We start from the raw sequence: 18,643 nt of genomic DNA, 5'->3' as shown, positions 1-18,643 counted from the left end.
TTCCCTGACCGGGAATCGAACCCGAGCCACGGCGGTGAAAGCGCCGAATCCTAGCCACTGGACCACCAGGGAAGTGGAAACTGGTGCTTCTCTTCCTTGCTTCCGCCCAGAGGGAGGTTTGCTCTGTGCTCTGGGACGCCTTGGGCTCTGGGAGCCAGTCACGCGTCTTAAACCAGGAATCCTTTCGTAAAGCCCTTCCCTCCCTGCTTTCTCTGGAAAAGGGAGCCCGCAGGCGACGCACCGAGAGCCCCCGAGGCCTGCCAGGGCCACCCGTGCCGGAGCGAGTCGCCTCGTCGCCTCGTCGCGGCGGCACCTCTGAACTGCCCTGGAGACGCGCCTCTGCGAGGCGCCCACGTGAGGAGAGAAGGTCGCGGGGGCCGGGGAGTGGCCGAGGTTGGCGGGTGGAGGTGGGAGGGGGAGGCGCCCAGGGTGAGAAGCGGCCGAGCACTGAGACCTGAGTCCTTGGCATCTCCAACCTCCCAAAGGACTCAGGTGGATGCAGGGACGGAGACAGACGGTAGAGGAGAAAGGCTTTCAAGCAAGTGTCCTTTCCAGGCGGCCCCTAAGTGGATGCCGGATCTTCCCGCGACGACCCGCTGCACCTGCAGTTTTCCCGCCTTAGTCGATGCCAGCTCCATCCTTCCATATGCTCAGACCGAAAGACTCGGCGTTCTCTCCGTCGCCGGAGTTCTCCTCAGACCCCACATCCTGTTACTCAGGAATTCGTGTTTTCTCATCCGTCAGGTGTGTGGGACATTGATCTAGACCGGGTTTTCTCAACCTCAGCCGTGTTGGTAGAGGGCTCCGCCCGTGGATTGCAAGATGTTTAGTGACGATTCGATGGCAGAGGAAAAACCCTCCCTCCCTCTTCCCCCCAGGCGTGGCAATCGAAAGTGTCTCCAGACAAGGCCTGGTGTCACACTAGGGGGCCGGGGGCCAGAGTCCCTGGGCTCAAATCGCCCCGGATTGAGAATCAGCGATGTGCACAGTCCCTCCTGTTCCTGGTCTCTGAACTTGTGCAGACGACTCTCCTGATCAGGGTGCCGGGTCAATTCAACTCTCGGCCCCCCCCCCCCCCGCCCCCCGGGCCCAACTGGACGTTAGGAATTGAGACTTTCATCTCGAGATCATGGGTCTTTCCGCCCTTAGGACTCTTCTTCGGCTCTGCCCTCGAAATCAGCGTCTTTTGAGCCTGTCCACGAGGGCCAGCCAGGCAGGGGGGTGGTTCCGCTCTGTGAGGTTCCTCTTGCCCCCTCCGGAACTTCACGCCTCTTGGGGTTCAGCCTGCACAGAAGCTTTAGGGGCCACTTTACTCGCCTTCCCCAGGCACCCCTGAGGAGCAGGTGCGCGGGGCAGGTGGAAGAATGGGCTTTCACTGCGGTGCCCGACCTCCACGCCCCGCACACAGTTTTCTGGGCTGCCCCTGGTCCCGCCCTCGGGAGTTACGTCCTGGGAGACAACCAGGCCGAGAGGGACACCTAGGGGAAACCGGCTGGCCGCTTCAGTTCCGTAGAGGGTGCCAGAAAGGGTCCTCACAGGAGAGAAAGGCCGTGGGTCCTCCCTTACTGGGCGGGTGGAAGAGAGACTAAAGGAAAGAGGAGAAAAGTCCTATGAGGTTTCCGGATCTATAGCTACCGTGACGTCGACCTCCTCTGGAACAGCGATCTCCCGTGACTGGTGAAGGTGAGTGGAGTCCCGTCTCCAGTTTGCCAAAGTCGTCAAAGCAGAGGACGATGGCCCGTGTACTGGTGAACAGGCCATCCCAGGTCTTCTGTCTTGGTAGTACTCGAACTTCCTTACCCAAGATCTGTGTGGATGCAAGTGGATACTTTTTACTTTCCCAGTTGCTCCCATTTGAAGAAGGGATCGATCTGGTGTGAAGCACGTGCAACAACAACAGTAAGGAAAGCGACTCTTGTTGAGAGTGTCACATTCCTCTCACACCCCTTTAATTTTAATGGCACTTCCCCAGGTAGAGTCCCCATGTTGGGCCCATTCTACTTTTAATGCGCAGTTGGTGGAACATGAGAGAAGTCTAGACGGTCGGTCCATGGGTGAATATTTGAAGCACGTCAGGCATTTTTGTTTAAGTGTGCATTCCTAAAACACAAAACAAACATATCGAGCTCATCTGTGCCTTTTCCACAAAGATGGGGAAGAAGAATTATACATAAACAAATGGAAAATGTCATACAACAGCCTCTAGTGTCTGCTCCTTCCACTGAAGTTCTTCTTCCCTGGATACGCTCACCAGTGTCTTCTCTTTCTCCAAAATACGACATCCAGTGTCAGACACCAAAATTGGTTTTCTGGTTCCAGCCTATTTCCCCCTCTCTCCTCTTCTTCCTTATGCAGAACAAGTCGGCTCTCCCTCAGCCTCCAATCTGCAGCAGGGCGCCCAAAGATCAGCTTGGCAGATTAGGGACCCTCCATGGGACTCTATGTCACAAACGGTATGAAGTGGAGTTCTCTTGCTAGCCCAATCTGGCAGATGAAAATGTTGAGGCACTGCCCAAAATTCAACTAGCACAAGTAAAACCAGTGGATCACTGAAACAGTAACAAGTAAAATCTCGTTGTGCACAAAAAGACAGTTTGGGAACTGGGAGTGCTCAAACATGATAAGGAATGAGGCTCAGAGGTATACTGTTATAAAGCAGCTCATAGAGTGAGGAGGCAGCGGCTGATCATTCTTCACGGGGATGGGCTATGGCATCAGAGTTTTACCGGCGATAGGGAATTGGTTAAAAGTGGTTACCTCATATCAATTTTGGGGAACGGTTTAAGTTTCGTTTATGATTTTCACAGGCACTAACAAGAAGTGGCCCTAGTTAAGTTCCACTTGTTTTGCAAAATAGGCGACATTAGCTTTTGCTTGTATGACTGAACTGGTTTGTCTGCTCAGGGAATTTTCAAGTCTGATCTCCATCTGTGTTTGATTTTAACAATTCCCCCCTCTTGGTCATGTTCTCAGCCTGCTCCACCAGCGTAGTGTTACTCTCAGTTACCACTGTGGATGTAGTCCGACCAAAGAATCACATATTCGCTGTCTCTGCTAGTTGAGTCGTCAGGGCAGAGGGGCCTGTGGTCACGTTATCATCACTTATGTGGTCATTGTTGAGTTCCTCCAGTTGTCCGATCCTGATGGATACCATTTGGCATGTGAGTGGCTGCCGACAGGCATTCAAAATCCTTGCGAGTACGCAACACACCAGAGAGGTTAACATGATGGCTCTAAGGAGAACAATAGCCAAGGATTGAAAAAGTCCCCGGCACACAGATTCCCAGGAGCCAAGGTTTAACCAGCTAAGCAGGTCTATGGAAGAGGTGTCACTTATCTGATGAAAAACTTTATCTGGTCTTTAAGACCCTTTAGATTTTGAGTAACACAGAAACAGTATTTTTCATCAATTGTACAGTTTTCATCAATTGGACCACGTGAGCCTCCTGCTGAGCATTTAGAGCATCAAGGACGCTCCTCTTTGGGAGTACCACCGAAGATAAACCACTTACTTCAGTTTACTTCCGCTCAGCCACGGGAACGGAAGACGTCCCCATCCCCAGGTTAGCGCACCGTAGGGTTTCCTTCCCTTCTCCTGACCGCCTCGCGCCCGGTGGCCGGCCGAAAGACCTGCTCCCTGGCCCCCAGGTAAGGGGCGCAGCCCCGTGCGGGATTCAACGCAAAGTAAAAGCGAAACGCCAGGCAAAGCAGACCACAGTGCCGTGACTCGGATTCGAACCGAGGTTGCTGCGGCCACAACGCAGAGTACTAACCACTATACGATCGCGGCGCGCCACAGTCCCAGCAGCAATCCCCGCCCTTGCTCTATGAATTTTGATGAAACATCATTCCAATAACTCCGCTGCTTTGTTCTTGCACAACGGCAGGCGCTCCTGTTCTTCTCTGTCGTGCCCGCTCTCCATTTTCCCCTCCCTTCCTTCCTCTCCATTCCGGTACATGATTCAAAAAAAACCACAAAACAATCCTCACCTCCCCGAATCCGGCCCGGGTCTCTGCCCAGGCCTCCTGGGAAGTCTCCTGGTCCTCCGCCCACGCCTCCCCCACTTCTTTGCCGCCTCTTCGCCTTTGCCCCTTTCGACCACCCCCACTCCGTCCTTCCGGCTCCCTCCCCCCACCGACCTCGGCCGAGCCGAGTGGAGTGAGGGGAGCGCCGGCGGCGCAGGTGGTCGGGTGCAGGCGGAGCAAACGGGCCGAGCCGTCTGTCACCGGAGCCCACCGGGCGTTCAGCTTCCCTTGGGCCCCACTCGGCCCAGGCCCGGGGGGTCGCGGCCCCAGGCGTCTCCGTGGTGCTGGCAGCTGAGGCGGGTGTGGAGCAAGGCGGGGCGAGGCCGCTCGGCTGCCCTTCTGCCTCCGGAATCACGCAACGCGCGGCTCTCAAAGGCGATGCACACGCTGCGCCGACTCCGCGTGTCGGGTTTTCCGAGGCTCTGGAGCCGGCACTGCTGTCCTGCAAGGGCGGGTGGCTCGGCCTGGCGTTGAAGGAGCCCCAGTTCCTGAGGGGGGCGGTCGTGGCGCTTCCGCGTGTCTCTGTGGCGCAATCGGTTAGCGCGTTCGGCTGTTAACCGAAAGGTTGGTGGTTCGAGCCCACCCAGGGACGAGTCTCGCCTTTTTTAGGTTGTAGATGTGTTTGCAGCTGTTCCTACTCTGCATATCCTCTCAGGTAAAGGCGAAGAGAGGCCTCCTCCGCTGGTACCCTCCTGTTCTCTGTGTCTTGTGCACAAAAGGGGGACCTAAGTCAGCATCATAAGGTCATCACAGATCCTCGCAGAAGAGCTCGGGAGGAAAACAGGTCTCGGGGAGTAGGGAAATCCTTCAGAGAGTACACACATCGTCGTGACTCGGAACTCTTTTTCACGGTGGAGTTTCTTCCATCATTGGTTGCGGCTAGTATTTACTTAACCCTTTCCATACACTTTTTAAGTGAAGTTGGTTCTAGGATTCTGTGATTACAAATAATGCTGTAGTCCCCATTCTTGTACACACATCTTTGGCCACTTGCCCCAGTACTTCTATAGGGTAGAGTCCTGGAAGAGCAGTTGCTCTGTCATAGTGTTCACACGGCTTCCGTATGGTTCCATTTCTCTCCTTTGTTGGCTTATTCGCTATGACTCTTCGTCATTTCAGCGGCTGCTTTAGGATTCACAGCACACATCTGCAACTTACCACAGTCTGCCTTCAAGTGCTATCATACCTCTTCACATTTCTCCCCTACCGCCTGTATGATATCGCTGTCCTGCACTGCACTTTACACACGTTATAAACCCCACAATCCGTCATTATTACTTTTGTTTAATCTGTCCCATGGTTTTAAAGAGGTTTAAATACTAAGAAAAAAATCTTAAATATTTTCCTGTGCAGATACCGTTTCTGTTGTCCGTCATCCCTTTGTGTACATCCAGAGTTCCATCTGGCATCATTGTCCTTCTTCCTGGAGGACTCCTTCAACATTTCTTGTAGTGTGCATCTGCTAATGATGAATTCTTTCAGCCTTTGTATGTCTGTAAATGTCATTAGTCACCTTCATTTTTGAAAGACTTTTTTGGGGGAGGAAGCGTACAATTCCATGCTGACTTTTTTCCCCCTCAGTCGTTTATAGATATTGCTCCACTGTCTTCTCACTTGCACTGCTTCTGATGAGGAATCTGATATCATCTTTATTTTTGTTTTCTGTATGTACCGTGTCATTTTCCTATGGCTGTTTTGGAGATTTTTTTTCTTTTTCAATGGATTTGAGCAATTTAATTATAATGTGACTAGATGTAGTTTTCTTCGTGTTTCTTGAGCTCATTCATTGTGTTCATTTGGCTCCTTAGATCAGTGGGTTTATAATTTTTATTATAACTGGAAATTTTTCAGTCATTGTTTCCTCTAAAATTATTCCTTCATCCCCAGTCTTTTCAGGTCAGGGACTCAATTACTCGTATATTAGGCCTTTTAAAGTTGCCCTGCCATTCACTGATAGATGTTCATTAGAAAAAATTTTTTTTGACTGTGAGTTTCATTTTGTACATTTTCAGTTGTTCTTGGCTTTGTGTTCCCTGATCTTTTTTTTCCTGCAGTGTCTAATCTGCTGGTAATTCCATCTGGTGAACTTATTATCTCAGGTGTTATGGTTTCCATCTCTAAAGTTTGATTCTGTCCATTTGATATCGAACCCAAAGTGAGTTCGCTCTGACACTGGGTGCACTGGGAGAAAGTAGGACTTTTACCACACAGCACTGGGCAAGGAGAGAGGGCAGCTAACGCTGAAATCCCAAACTCCCCAAAAAGCTAAAAGGAAGGGTTTTTATTTGGGGTTTTAGGTAGGGGAGGAGGAGCATATGGCCTTGCTGGTCGGAGCTTTCCCACCAGCCTGTCTTTGGCCTTGAGACTACTTGCAGAGAGGAGGGAGCCCGTGACCTTGCTGGTCAGCAGCTTTGCCACCAGCCTGTATCTCTTTGTGGGGAGGAGATAATGAATCCAGGTGCTTGTCCTTGGCGGTGTCTGTCTCCATGGAGGATAGTGGATTCTGGAGCCAGGAAGCCAGAGAGTAAGCTGGGAATGAGTGTTTTGGTTTTAACCCCATATATGCTGGGTTTAATGTAGGGAAACTGATATCAGGGTCAGCATCACATTTGTATATGCTCCACATGTCTACTTCGCTCCTTGGGCATATGTAACACAGTCAGAATAACTGTTTTAAAGTCCTCTCTGTTAATTTTAACATCGTGTCAGTTCTGGTTCAGTTTCGGTTGATTGCTTGTTCTTCGCGTTAAGGATCATGTTTTCCTGCCTCTACACATGCCTGGCGTTCTTTGATTGGATGCCAGACATTGTGAAAGTTTTCCTTCTTGCGTACTGGCTATGTTGGTATTCCTATAAATCTTCTTGAGTTTTGTTCTGGAGTACAGCAAAGTGACTTTTAAAGTTTGATCCCTTCGGATCCTGCTTTTATGATTTTTTTTTAGGTGGGTCAGTCTAGGGCTGATTATTCCCACCACTGAAACAAGACCTTCCTGAGTGTTCTTCCCAATGGCCCACGAATTATGAGTAGTCCAGTCTGGCAGGTGGGAGCAAGTATGATTTCCTGTCCTGTGTGAGCACCAGGCACTCTTCCACGATCTTTTCAGAAGTCTCTTCCCCTGGCTTCAGACAGTTCCTTCATAAGCGTGCCCTGATCAGTACTCTGCTGAATACTCGAATATGCCTGAATACACATATGCCTGGATTCTCTCTCTGTCCATCTCTCTTGTCACTTGATCTTTGTCCTATGAACTCTAGCTGCCTTGCTCTCTGTGGAAATTCAGCTTCATGCCCACAATCCAAGGAGCTGGCCTCAGATCCCCCTCCTCGTGCCCAGCCTGGAAACTCTCTGAGAGCAACAATTATCCCATTTGAGACAAATCATAGAAAGCAACAGAACCCTGCACCTGACAACGCACCTTGTGCAGACCTGGACCCTTAGAGTTGTCGGCTCACCTTCCCTTGGTTCTTCTGTTGAGTTTCTTGAGCAAAAAAAAAGACCTCTGTGGCTTTTACACACTAAATCTGGTTCTTGGACATTCTCTCTCTCTCTCTCCACGTAGGTGTCTGTGTCTGTCTGTCTGTCTCTCATACTCTAGGCTGCCCCGAAGCTTACCCACTTTCTTCTCCTCCTCTTCAGCTTCCCAGGACCTCGCATTAGAATGCCTGCAATTTTCAAGCATTTATTAGGTGTTTACTAGATGCCAGGCCCTGCTCTGGGAGAGATGCTGCATCTTGAACAAATGGGAGGTCCCTGCCCCGTGGTGCCCACGTCTGGAGACATCAGAAAGGGGCAGAGCGGTGGGAGCACAATTGGTTCATGTTCTTCCCAGGGGCCTCTGCCAGCCCGGGCCTAAGGGTGCTAGTGGGGAGCACCACCAGAGAAGCACAGCAAAGAACGGGAAGACGGATGACTCTAGATCCAGAAGGCGTGACCAAGAACCAGGATTTTTTTCTTTCTTTCTTTTCCTTTAATAAACAGGCACCTCAGGAAAACAGCAGACCTCCAGTGACAGCTCCTTACTTCCTGGAGCAGGCATTGCTCGTGTTTACACTTCTTAAAGTGACAATGATGGCCAAGCTCACCAACACCCCCTAAGGGGACCCACACCTCGTCTGAACCTATTAACGTATGGTCACTCTATAATCTATAAAAATATCATTAGCTTTATATTAACACGGTGTTTTGTTGTTTCCATCCTGATTAGAAGATCTCCAGGCAAAGATTATGCATTAATTAGCATAATCTAATGTCAGTCAGAGAACTTAAAGAGAATGGTAGGTCTTAACATCTCAAAGTGAGCTGACACATAATAAAGAAAGACATGTTGGGATCGTATATTAGATGATACCTAAAGACGTTTACGCAAAAGAAGCACGTGGAATAATTGAGTCACCGTGATCTCTAGAATTATAAGACTTAATCTCCATTTAGAAGATATTATATGATATATTTCGTTTACTGAACATGTAATTTTAAATTTTATGAACTTAAATATTTGTTGGAATTAAAGTTTGCTTACTTGACCAGTAAAACCAGTGTAGGAAATTTAGGCAGGTCAGTGTCATTAGGATCTTGAAGAGAAAATAATTCCAAGACTTGTATAAACTAGAATACTATGCCACCAATACTTTCTACATTATTAGAAAATCTGGACAACAACAGAGAGCAGTTCTTAGACCAAAATTATTAAACCAGTGTGATGCATACAAGGAGTCATCGTTAGATATATGACATGACATAAACATTCTCTATGCCATTACATGTCCATTATGAAAATTCTTTAAAATGTTTTAAAGTATTCAAGATTCGTCCTTATTATCAACTTGAATTCTTTCCTTGTGCCCAGCACTGAGACCACTAATTTATCCACAGCTAAACCTTTTTCTTTTTTTCCCCTTGAGTCACAGGTTCAGCAAGAAAGGAAGTGCAAGAAAAAAAAAAAAATCCATCAATAGCTTTTATGGACTTCACTGGAATCCTACTCACCATCTGACTTTGGGGAGAGGCACAACTGGGTACGCAGCCCAAATCAGGTTGCCTCTGTCTGCTTGGACTCAGACTGAACCCAGGTCTAGGTCAAGACAAGACTAAGCACCATTCTCACAGGGCAGCCGCCTACCTGACAGTGCCAGATGCAGGATTCTGGAAAGGTCTTGAGAACTCTGCCCTTCCCTCCGTTGCATTTTCCACCTGCTCCCCTCATCCTTCCACCACAAGAAGGGATCCTTCACCTTTTTGTCAGGTCAGAACTCTTGAAGATCCCAGCAGGGCAGAGAGAGCCAGGCAGGAGCCAAGGGGGCAGCTGCGCTCCCCTGGAGGGTCTCCCTGAAGAGGTGGGCAGCGCTAGAGCTCAGGCGGACCCAAGACCCCACTGCCCGCCAAAGCGAGGAGGAGGAGTCCGGAGGGCAGATGGTGCTGGGGAGACTGACAACCTATCTGTTCCTACAAGCAGAGGGCGGGCCTGGCCTGCACTGTCGAGGAGAAGGGGAGAGCCCAATCAAACTCCGCCTGAAGCTTCTCTATAGCCTGGAGGACGCGGGTGTCAGGTTCCTGAAAGGGCAAGAGGGGTCTCCTCCAGAGGACAAAGGCCTCCCCTGTCCTTGGAGGAAAAGTCCTCCAGCTGGTTTCAAGGGACATTGCGAAAGGAAAGGGGCAACAGCGGTCCACTAATGATCCTGAGATGTCTGCAATTACTCTCAAAGGGTGTCGCAAATCACGAATATGTGGAGGAAGAGTGAGAAAGCCAAAGTGGGAAACAGCTAACTGGTGCATTTAGGTGAAGAAATACAATGCCTGCAACTTTTTTGAATGTTTCAATTATTTTTAAGCAGCGATTGGAACTTAAGTCCCAAGTTCTCTTTAGATGAAAATTCAAAGTGAGACATTAGGTTTCTGAGACAAGGGAGGAGGAGTGCAGGCTGCCCATCACATCTCACCTCTGCAGCCTGGGAGATGCCGTGGCCCCTGTGGCCTAGCCTCCCGCAGAGGCTCTTCCCTGCGTCTGGAGCTTGAGGCCCACCTCACCTCTGGGGGTGAAGAGAAGACTCCTGCATGCGGAGGCCGGAGGCCGTGCCCAGAGACGTCGCTGATGGGGAACCAATCCCGGAGCCCAGTGAAAGTGCCTACTCCTAGCCCCAGGCCACCGGGGAGTCACACAAGGGCTCTAACTTGGCCTCTCCAGGTGACAATTCTGAAAGCAAAGGTTCGATTTCTGAGACGCGGGGAGCAAGAAGCGCAGGCGAGTCCCAGCGGCCCAGGGCTGAACGCAGCTGTGCAGGGCCCCCAGCCCTCAGCCGGCTGCCCATCACCCTTCACCTCTCTCAGCCCGGGGGACGCTCGGGACGCTTTGGGCTCTGAGGCCTGACCACAGGGGAACTGGTCTGTCTTCCCTTCTGGTGTAGCTTTAGCACTGTGTGCGGCAGAGCCAAGGACGTGCTCTTTCCAGACTTCGGTTTCCTTCTGAGTAAGGGGCGCCCTTGTCTCTGAGGGGGTGAGGAGCGGAGCCTGTCTGCGCCCTGATCGCTGAACTGGCTCAAGCGGCTCTCCTGACAACGGCACGTGTACAGACCTTTTTCGTGCCCAGACCAGCTTGACCGGGGGAGCACGAGGCTCCGTCTCCGTGCCTTTGCCTGGAGCCCCAAGCGCAGGCTTCGGTTCTGCTTTCTTTTCCTCCGTCAGGCAAATGAACCTCTTCCGCAAGTGTGCTGGGAGGGGGAAAGCCAAGTGTGCTTCACAGGAAAGAAGTTCTTGGCTTTTAGAGACACGCTACCTGTCAGCCTGTCGAGAAGATTTCGGCGACAGAGGAGAAGGTTCGGGGCTCTCTGGATCCCAAGGTAGGCTGAAGTCAGCCTCGTCCTGCGCCCGCCTTGGACTCACTGACTGTGTCGCGGTCTCCATTGTGACTGAGAGCAGACAACCGAGGCCTGTTTCCTAGGGCTGAGTAACTGAAGTTGTGCCACGTTTCTCGTGAATGGAAAATGCAGCTGCGACCGCACCTCCACGCCCCGTCCCCTCCTCTGTTTGATTTGGCTGCATGAAGGTAAGTTTGAGGAAAAAGGGGTTGTTCCCGCCCGGTTTCGCGTGTGAGGCGAACGTGATAACCCCCACACTACGGAAACAAACGGTGTCGGCGGGGGTAACAACATATCCATGAAAACCTTAGGTCCTGCCGCAACCATTCTAGACGCCCAGGTTCTTTTAACTGGAAAGGCTCCGGGAAGCACCAGCGACCCCTCAGTCAAGGAGACTGCGGTTCCGGAGAGGCCCTGGCTCCGGGTTCCGCGCCTACCCCCGAAGCCAGGGCCCTGGGACCTCACAGTTTGATCACACGCAGGGTTTCCACTCCCAGGACTAGGCGCCCCTGTGCAGGAGTCGCCCCCGCTGATCGCAGCTCCCGGAAGCTGCAGGAGCCGGCGGGTGGGGTGCGTCTGAACCCCGGGCGCCCGCCGCCGCCGCCGCCCAGGAGTCCGGACGTCGCCCCTCCGGGGCTGTGGACGCGCGCCTCGGTAGTCCATTTCACAGCCACATAGAGCTATGCAATCTTGGTGTGGATTAGGTGATGCAGGAGTAAGACGGTCCTGTCAGCAATTGCGGGACACAGGTGGAATTTTTGTCCCATCTCCAGGACACTGCGTTTGATCCTCAAGAACGGCGTTTTAATGACTTTTGCAGAGCGGATTTCTCTATGGCACAGACAAGACTTCAGCATAAGAATGGAGATCATAGAAATAAGGGCCTGAGAGGACAAGTAAGGAAAAAGTCTTGAGGTAGGACTTGAACGGTGATGGAGAGGTCTTGACCTTCAGTGGGAGCCAAACGGCCGAGTCCGGGGAAGCTCTGGCACCTCAGGGGCTCCGATCCGGTGGCCATTACCCTTCATCCCCGAGTCCCTCCTGAGAGCAAAAGAGCATCCTGGAGCAAAGCAAGAGCACAACAGGTTTCCCAGATCCACCAGAAGCAGAGGGTGAGACACAAGGACCAGAATGGGGGAGCAAAGAGGTTTAGATACAGAGAGAATTACAACGGGTTTGTTACCTATACACCAGTGGGGAACTGGCTTTATTTAAAGACTGAGCAGGACCTGTCTTCCAACGGCTCGAGGCTTAAACTTTCCATGGAAGTGTGTCCGCCTGGAATATAGTTCAAAGCTAGCTATGAGGTGTATGCAGATGTTACTATGAAAATTACATTTAAATAGTAGTAGTAAATAAGAGATTTGAATGAGTTAGCTCGCACATTTACTCATAAAAATGGGAAACAGTTATTAGAATGTAGTCATCAAACAAAGACAAAAACAGAATTTATAGAAGAGATGGAAGATTTATACAAATTTATAAAAGAGAAGAGAGGAAAGAGAAAAAGAAACCACACATAGCTTGGGAATGGGGAATTGTGTTTATCTTTTCCTTGGGAAACGGATGAGCAGAAAGGCATCAAACTGCTCTGACAGCTTATTCTGGCGAACCTGATAAACTCATCAGGTAAACAATTTTGGCTACTTATAGATGCTCCAAAAATTCTTGAAGCTTTGGCTGCGGAATGAATGGGGCGACTTTCTTTGTGTAATACCTGCCAGTGTCCTTCCTTTGGCACCTCTGAGTCAATTAAGCCTAATTGTGCTATTTTCCTCATGAGGACTTCTCAGTCTCATCTCTCCCCCTTTTGGGGTCACAATTATTCTCAAAAGAGCAGATTTGACCATGGGCACTTCGGTCTCTCTTTGACACAGTTGGATATCAGCTTAAAGTAACAGTCGTGAGAAACGCTTAGGTAATCAGATATCAGATTGCGGAGGAAAGTCAAAATCCTGAGGACAGCAAAAGTATCACAACAAAGATTTTGAACTTACTTTGCATCCAACAGCCTAGGACAAACCAGAAGAATAAGTCTCAACATCACTTCAGCAATAATCAAGCGGCTTTCAACTTTCTTTCTTGAGGCACAGTAAATTTAAAGGACCCAAAGTGCACAGTTCGAAAACCTTTGCCAATGTAAACCGACCTGAATAACCACTGATGTGGTGCCCGGACTAAGGTGTAGAACGCTTCCAGACCCCAGCAAGCTTCCTCGTGTGTGACGTGACTCTTTCCGTGCAAGAGCTCACAGAGTAGTCTCCACCCCCACCACGCATCAACTTCTATCAATACTTGTTAATTTCTCCTGCCCTTTAATTTCATATAAATTGAATCATAAAGTATGTACAGGGTTTTTCTTTTGGGAGAGGGGCATGCTTCGGCCTCCTTTTGTTCGACATTATGTCAATGAAACTTATCCATGTTTTTCATGTAGTTCTTTGTTTCCGGGTGTGTTCCTTGTATGAATATATCTCAACATACATATTTCTTCCACTGTTGTTGGACGCATGAATTGTTTCTGGTTTACAATATTTCGAATTGGTATGAACATTCTTTTACATGTCTTTTGGTGGACACACTCACACATTTCTCTGGGGCAGTCCATTCCGATAGAAATATAATGCCAGTCATAGGAATTTTAAATTTCCTAGTAGGTATATCTTTAAAAAGTAAAATGAAAGAGGTGAAATCAGCTTTAATAATATTTTATGAGACCTACTATATCAAAAATATTATCATTGCAACATGTGACACTGGCAACACTTCAAGTGTTCAGTGGCTACACGTGGCTTGCAGCTACCATATTGGACAGCACAGGACTAAGGTACAGAGCTAAAAGTAGAATTTCTGGGCCATGGCACATAACTGTGTATGTATGACCTTTAACTGATACTTCCAAAAAATTTTCCAGCATTGTTAAACTTATTTATACTCTTACCAGAAATGAATGACAGTTTCCAGGGCTCCCTATCCTGTCAACATCTGGACGTGTCGATCTTTTTTTGTGTGTGTGTCAGGTTTGTGAGGTGATAGTTACATAAACTAAAACTCGCCAACATTAGATCACGCTACATATTTTTCAGCGATATCATTTCTTTGCAAAGCCGGATTTTAGTGGTTGCTGTGATAAAAAGAAAGTACCATGCAAAAAAATCCATGTGGAACAAGAGAGGACAGTGGCAGGTTGAGAGGCTGTGCAGTGCACAACACCAAGGTATATGATTTTGAAATGTCAGAACACTGAAAACAACAAACCGCTCTATTGGACTTTTGCGGAGAGTCAAGAGAACCCATAAGAACACCCACAGTGCCAGCCACATACCCACAAAATATACAAATCTATGGGAACTCAGCAAACAACAGCATTCCCCAAGTAAAGTGATACTTGTGTTTTCAGCCAATGTATGAGGAGATTAGTGCAAACAAGAAGCGGAGGTGAGGAGAGGGCATCTGCAGGCAATCAGAGCTTATTCATTAATTAAATCAATTTAATATTAGTTAAAGGTTTGATGTTAACTGCAGATATTGATGTTGTAAATTAAGCTGACATATGTTGGAATGCGTGAATGCTGGAATCATTTATTGGCATATGTTGACGTATATATATATTAGATGACACCTAAAAATATTTACCAAAAACCGTAAATGGAATAATTGAGTGCTCTGGTTGCTAGAATTGTAAGAATTTATCCCCTTTTAAAGATATTTTCTGGTATATTTGATTTACTTGAACACATAACTTTAAAATTTTGTCAACTGAAATACTTATTGAAAGTAATGTTTGCTTATTTGACCGGTACAACCAGTACAAGGAAATTTAGGAAGTCCAACTTAATTAGGCTTCTCAAGCCAGAATAAACCCAGGACCTGTATTTACTAGAGGATCATGTTACCATTATTTTCTACATTATGAGAAAATCTGGAGGAAAATATATAATAGTTTTTAGATCAAAATTATTAAAGCATTCTAAGTTTTCTAAGGAGTCACCTTCATAAATAAAAAATCCAACATGGCATAGACTTTTTCAATACCATTATATAGCAAATATTTAAATTATTTGCATTTTTGAAAAGTATGAGGATTCCCCTCTGTTATCCACTTCAGTTCTTTTCTGTCTTTGCACCAAGCAGTCAAGACCATTAATTTAATCAACAGCTAAGTCTTTTATTTTTCCACGTTACAAGTTCAGCAACGAAGTTTTTCCTCAAGGAAATATCACATTTAAAGCACAAGTAATGAAATATTTTTTTCTAGAAATTCTTAATTTTCTTGTTTTAAACTTATATGTAAATTTACATAGGTGAGTTTTACCGCCCTTAAGCTTATCGGGACAGTAATGCCTTTAAATAAGAGACCTAATTTGTCTATTCCCTCCAGAGGAAGAGAAAGTATATCGATTTGTTTCTGAGAAAATATATGTATAAAAGGGAAAAATTCCATCAAACTACTGGACATTCTAGAGGAGCTAGTTGTGGTAAGTAACATTATTTAAGGTGGAAACAGAGGCAATGGTATCTCTGAACAACGCTTACCGGTGAGGGAAACAAAAGGAAATGATTAAGCAACATGAGGTCCTTGAAGGACCCTCATGGCTGCAGATCAGAGTAATTCCGTGATACCATTTTGAATCACACAAGACGTTGCCTTTTCCAGGGTGTATACCTGTGCATGAAGTCATTGCTTTTCATCCATTTTACTAAGTGCTGAACTTGCTTACAGTTGTGGAAAGCATTAAATCTTGGTTTGTACAATTGTCAGAAGTGCTCATGTTGCTGATTTAATCGCTTATTTGTAAATGATATAAATGTCTTTCCTCTCCTTTCTGTATTCTGACTTAACCAATCCTTAAAGGACATTTAATTTTTTTTCCCAGCTATATGAAAACGTGAGTATACCAATCAAAGAACATTGCCCCTTGCATGCTAGAAATTCAGTTTTCTTCTGTACTAAGACCCCCTTTAATTGAAGCAATTTATCAAAGCCAAGAGTTCCTGTGGAGGCACTGTGTGTGTCCAGATCATCCCTATCATAGATATTCCACTTCTTGCAGAAATTGACAACTATGGAATTGGACCCGTAAGGTTTTTACCAAGTATCGGAAAGACAAGATGTGAACAACTTCTCACTAATGCGGTCTGAAGTTCCAGCAAGTACCAGAATCATCAGGACAACAGGCAACCAAAAAAGGCTCACAGCCTAGATTAGTGTCATCTACTATGTAACAGGGAATGGATCCCCGTCAGCCACCACCCATCAGAGATTATCGCCAGATGTTCACTTCCTAAAATTAAAACCAAAGTCCCATGCTGATGGGAGAAAGCAATGATGCGCAAATGAGAGAGAGAAAAAAGACTCGTCCAATAACCGCACTTTGTATACAAAAGCCCAAGAGCTCCGTTTTTCTGCATGTGAGATTCAACAGACGAACCCAGGGAACGTGAGCCAACAGCCCTAAGGGTCCAGGTCTGCAGGAGGTGCCTGTCCGGCACAGGGTTCTATTGGCTCCAAGGATGTGTCTCTGATGGGCTAATATTCGTGGGCATAGCCAAACCCCAAAAAACTGTCAAGGAAGAATACAGAGACAGTTATCTGCATGTGATTCACCACTGTAAAGGAGGGAGAACAGCCATTAGATTGTTTTCTTCAAATAAATGCAAAATCAAGTTTTATTTTTCAAAAGAGGGAAAAGCATCTGGAGCCAGGGAGGTTTTTCTCCACTGGGGTAAGCTACTTGGCAGTAAGCAAGGAGATCACTCTGGCCAGTCTTCTCTGGACCCGGTTGACTGCATCACCACAGAAAAGAATTACAGTCGTTGGAGGACTTTGTATTCAATGACGGTACCCTGGAAGTTTAGCTGTCCTTCATACGCAATAGAATATGTCTGTGCAATGTTCAAACACCCTTCTGTTGTACCTCCCCCTTAGTTAAGTCAGGAGGGGACCACTCCCCTTATTTAGAACGTCATAGATGGATGTATAGAAAGGCTGTTGTGTTGGCAAGTAAATGAAGCAAGGGACATTAAGAGAGTTGGAAAAGAAACTGGAATACAATTTGGTACCGCTTCTGTGGAAGGCAAATTTGCAAGATATACTCAAATTAGAAGCATATAAAGACTATAATGTAGCAATTACACTTCCAGTTGTCTACACTATAGAAATACCCACGTAAGTGGCCAAAGATATGTGAACAAAAATGAGAGTTGCAGCATTACTTGTAATCCTGAAACCATGAAACCAATGTAGTTTAAAAAGCAATATGAAAAAGGTTAAATAAATAATGCACAAACTATGGAAGAAATGTCTTTATCAAAAATAACGCAGAGGATACTTATGATGATGATTCCAGTGACCACAACATTATTGATAAAGCAATTATGAAATCCAGGCAGTGTTCCGGGAATAGCATACTTTTGTTGGCCCCAGATTACAGATGACAAAATTGCGGCACATCAACACCAAATGCTGGTGAGGACATGGAGCCAAAGGAACTCCCATTCGTTGCTGGTGGGGACGCAAAGTGGTACAGCCAGTTTGGAAAACAGTTTGGCAGTTTCTCACAAAACTAAAAATATGCTTACTGTATGATCAGGCAATCCTACTCCAAAGAAGTGGAAAAGTCATGCTCACAAAAAAAATTTGCACAGGGACGTTTATAGCAACTTCATTCACAATTGCCAAAACTTAGAAGTGGTACGTGCAGACAGTGGAACGCTACTCAGCACTAAAAAGAAATGAGCTATCAAGCCATGACAAGACGTGGAGGAATCTTAAATGCATATTACCAAGTGAAAGAAGCCAACCCCAAAAGGCCACATTCTGTATGATTCCAATTGTATGACATTCTGGAAAAGGCAAAACTATGGCGAGAGTAAAAAAATCAGTGGTTGCCAGAGGTGGGGCGAGGAGGATGAATAGGCAGAGCGGGAAGGATTTTGGGGGTAGTGAAAATACTCCGTATGAGATGTGGATACGTGCCATCACACATTTGTCCAAAGCCATGGAATGCACACCACCAAGAGTGGACTGGAATGTAAACTATGGGCTTTAGGAGATTATGATGTGTCTATGTAGGGTCATCGGCCATAGCAAATGTACCACTCTGTTAGGGAATGTTGATAATGAGGGAGGCTGTGCATATGGGGGGGTCAGAGGGGGAGCATATGGAAAATTCTCTGTACCTTACCCCAATTTTGCCATGAACCTGAAAGGCTCTAAAATATTGTCTTAATAAAGAAAAAGTAAGCACACTTGAGAAACTCAATCTTCCCAAAGTAAGCATTTTGAAAAATGAATGCAAGCACATTAAATTAATTCTAATTTATAAATTCTAATTAATAAATTATAAATTCTAATAAATTAATTAGAACATTAAACACACATGCACACTCACACACACACACACACCCGCACATTGAAGGGCCAAAAGTTTAACTTACTCATCCAAGCCTATAAATGGCAGAATAAAGATTTTATCCCACCACACCAGGACCCGGGTTCTTAGGTCTCAGTTTCAGGAATTCCTGTTGTACAGGTATAGGAGCCTGACACCCTAGCAGATGTTGCATGAGAACCCGGTTGCAGGGGCGGGATGGCTCTTGACAGGTATTAGACGCGAGATACATAGGATCCAGAATACAGGAGGGTCAATTTTACGCGAGGAAATCTGCAGGTGATGAAGAACAGGAAACATGTTGGGCTGAGTTAGTGCTCTGAAGACCCTGGGTGGGCTCGAACCACTAACCTTTCAGTTAACAGCTGAAC

General features: G+C 47.1%; 2 non-coding genes across 2 annotated transcripts; one reads left to right on the top strand and one right to left on the bottom strand.

Annotated features, from left to right (window-relative positions):
* TRNAE-UUC (transfer RNA glutamic acid (anticodon UUC)) lies at positions 1–72 on the bottom strand. The gene has a single exon. It is a non-coding gene; the product is annotated as a tRNA-Glu (tRNA).
* Positions 73–4,544: 4,472 nt separating this feature from the next.
* On the top strand, positions 4,545–4,618 carry TRNAN-GUU (transfer RNA asparagine (anticodon GUU)). Its single transcript has one exon. It is a non-coding gene; the product is annotated as a tRNA-Asn (tRNA).
* The last annotated feature ends 14,025 nt before the right edge of the window (positions 4,619–18,643 follow it).

The sequence above is a fragment of the Equus przewalskii genome, unplaced genomic scaffold (genome assembly GCF_037783145.1).
Source record: "Equus przewalskii isolate Varuska unplaced genomic scaffold, EquPr2 ChrUn-12, whole genome shotgun sequence".
NCBI lineage: Eukaryota > Metazoa > Chordata > Mammalia > Perissodactyla > Equidae > Equus > Equus przewalskii.
This window is presented reverse-complemented; position numbering and strand designations above follow the sequence as displayed.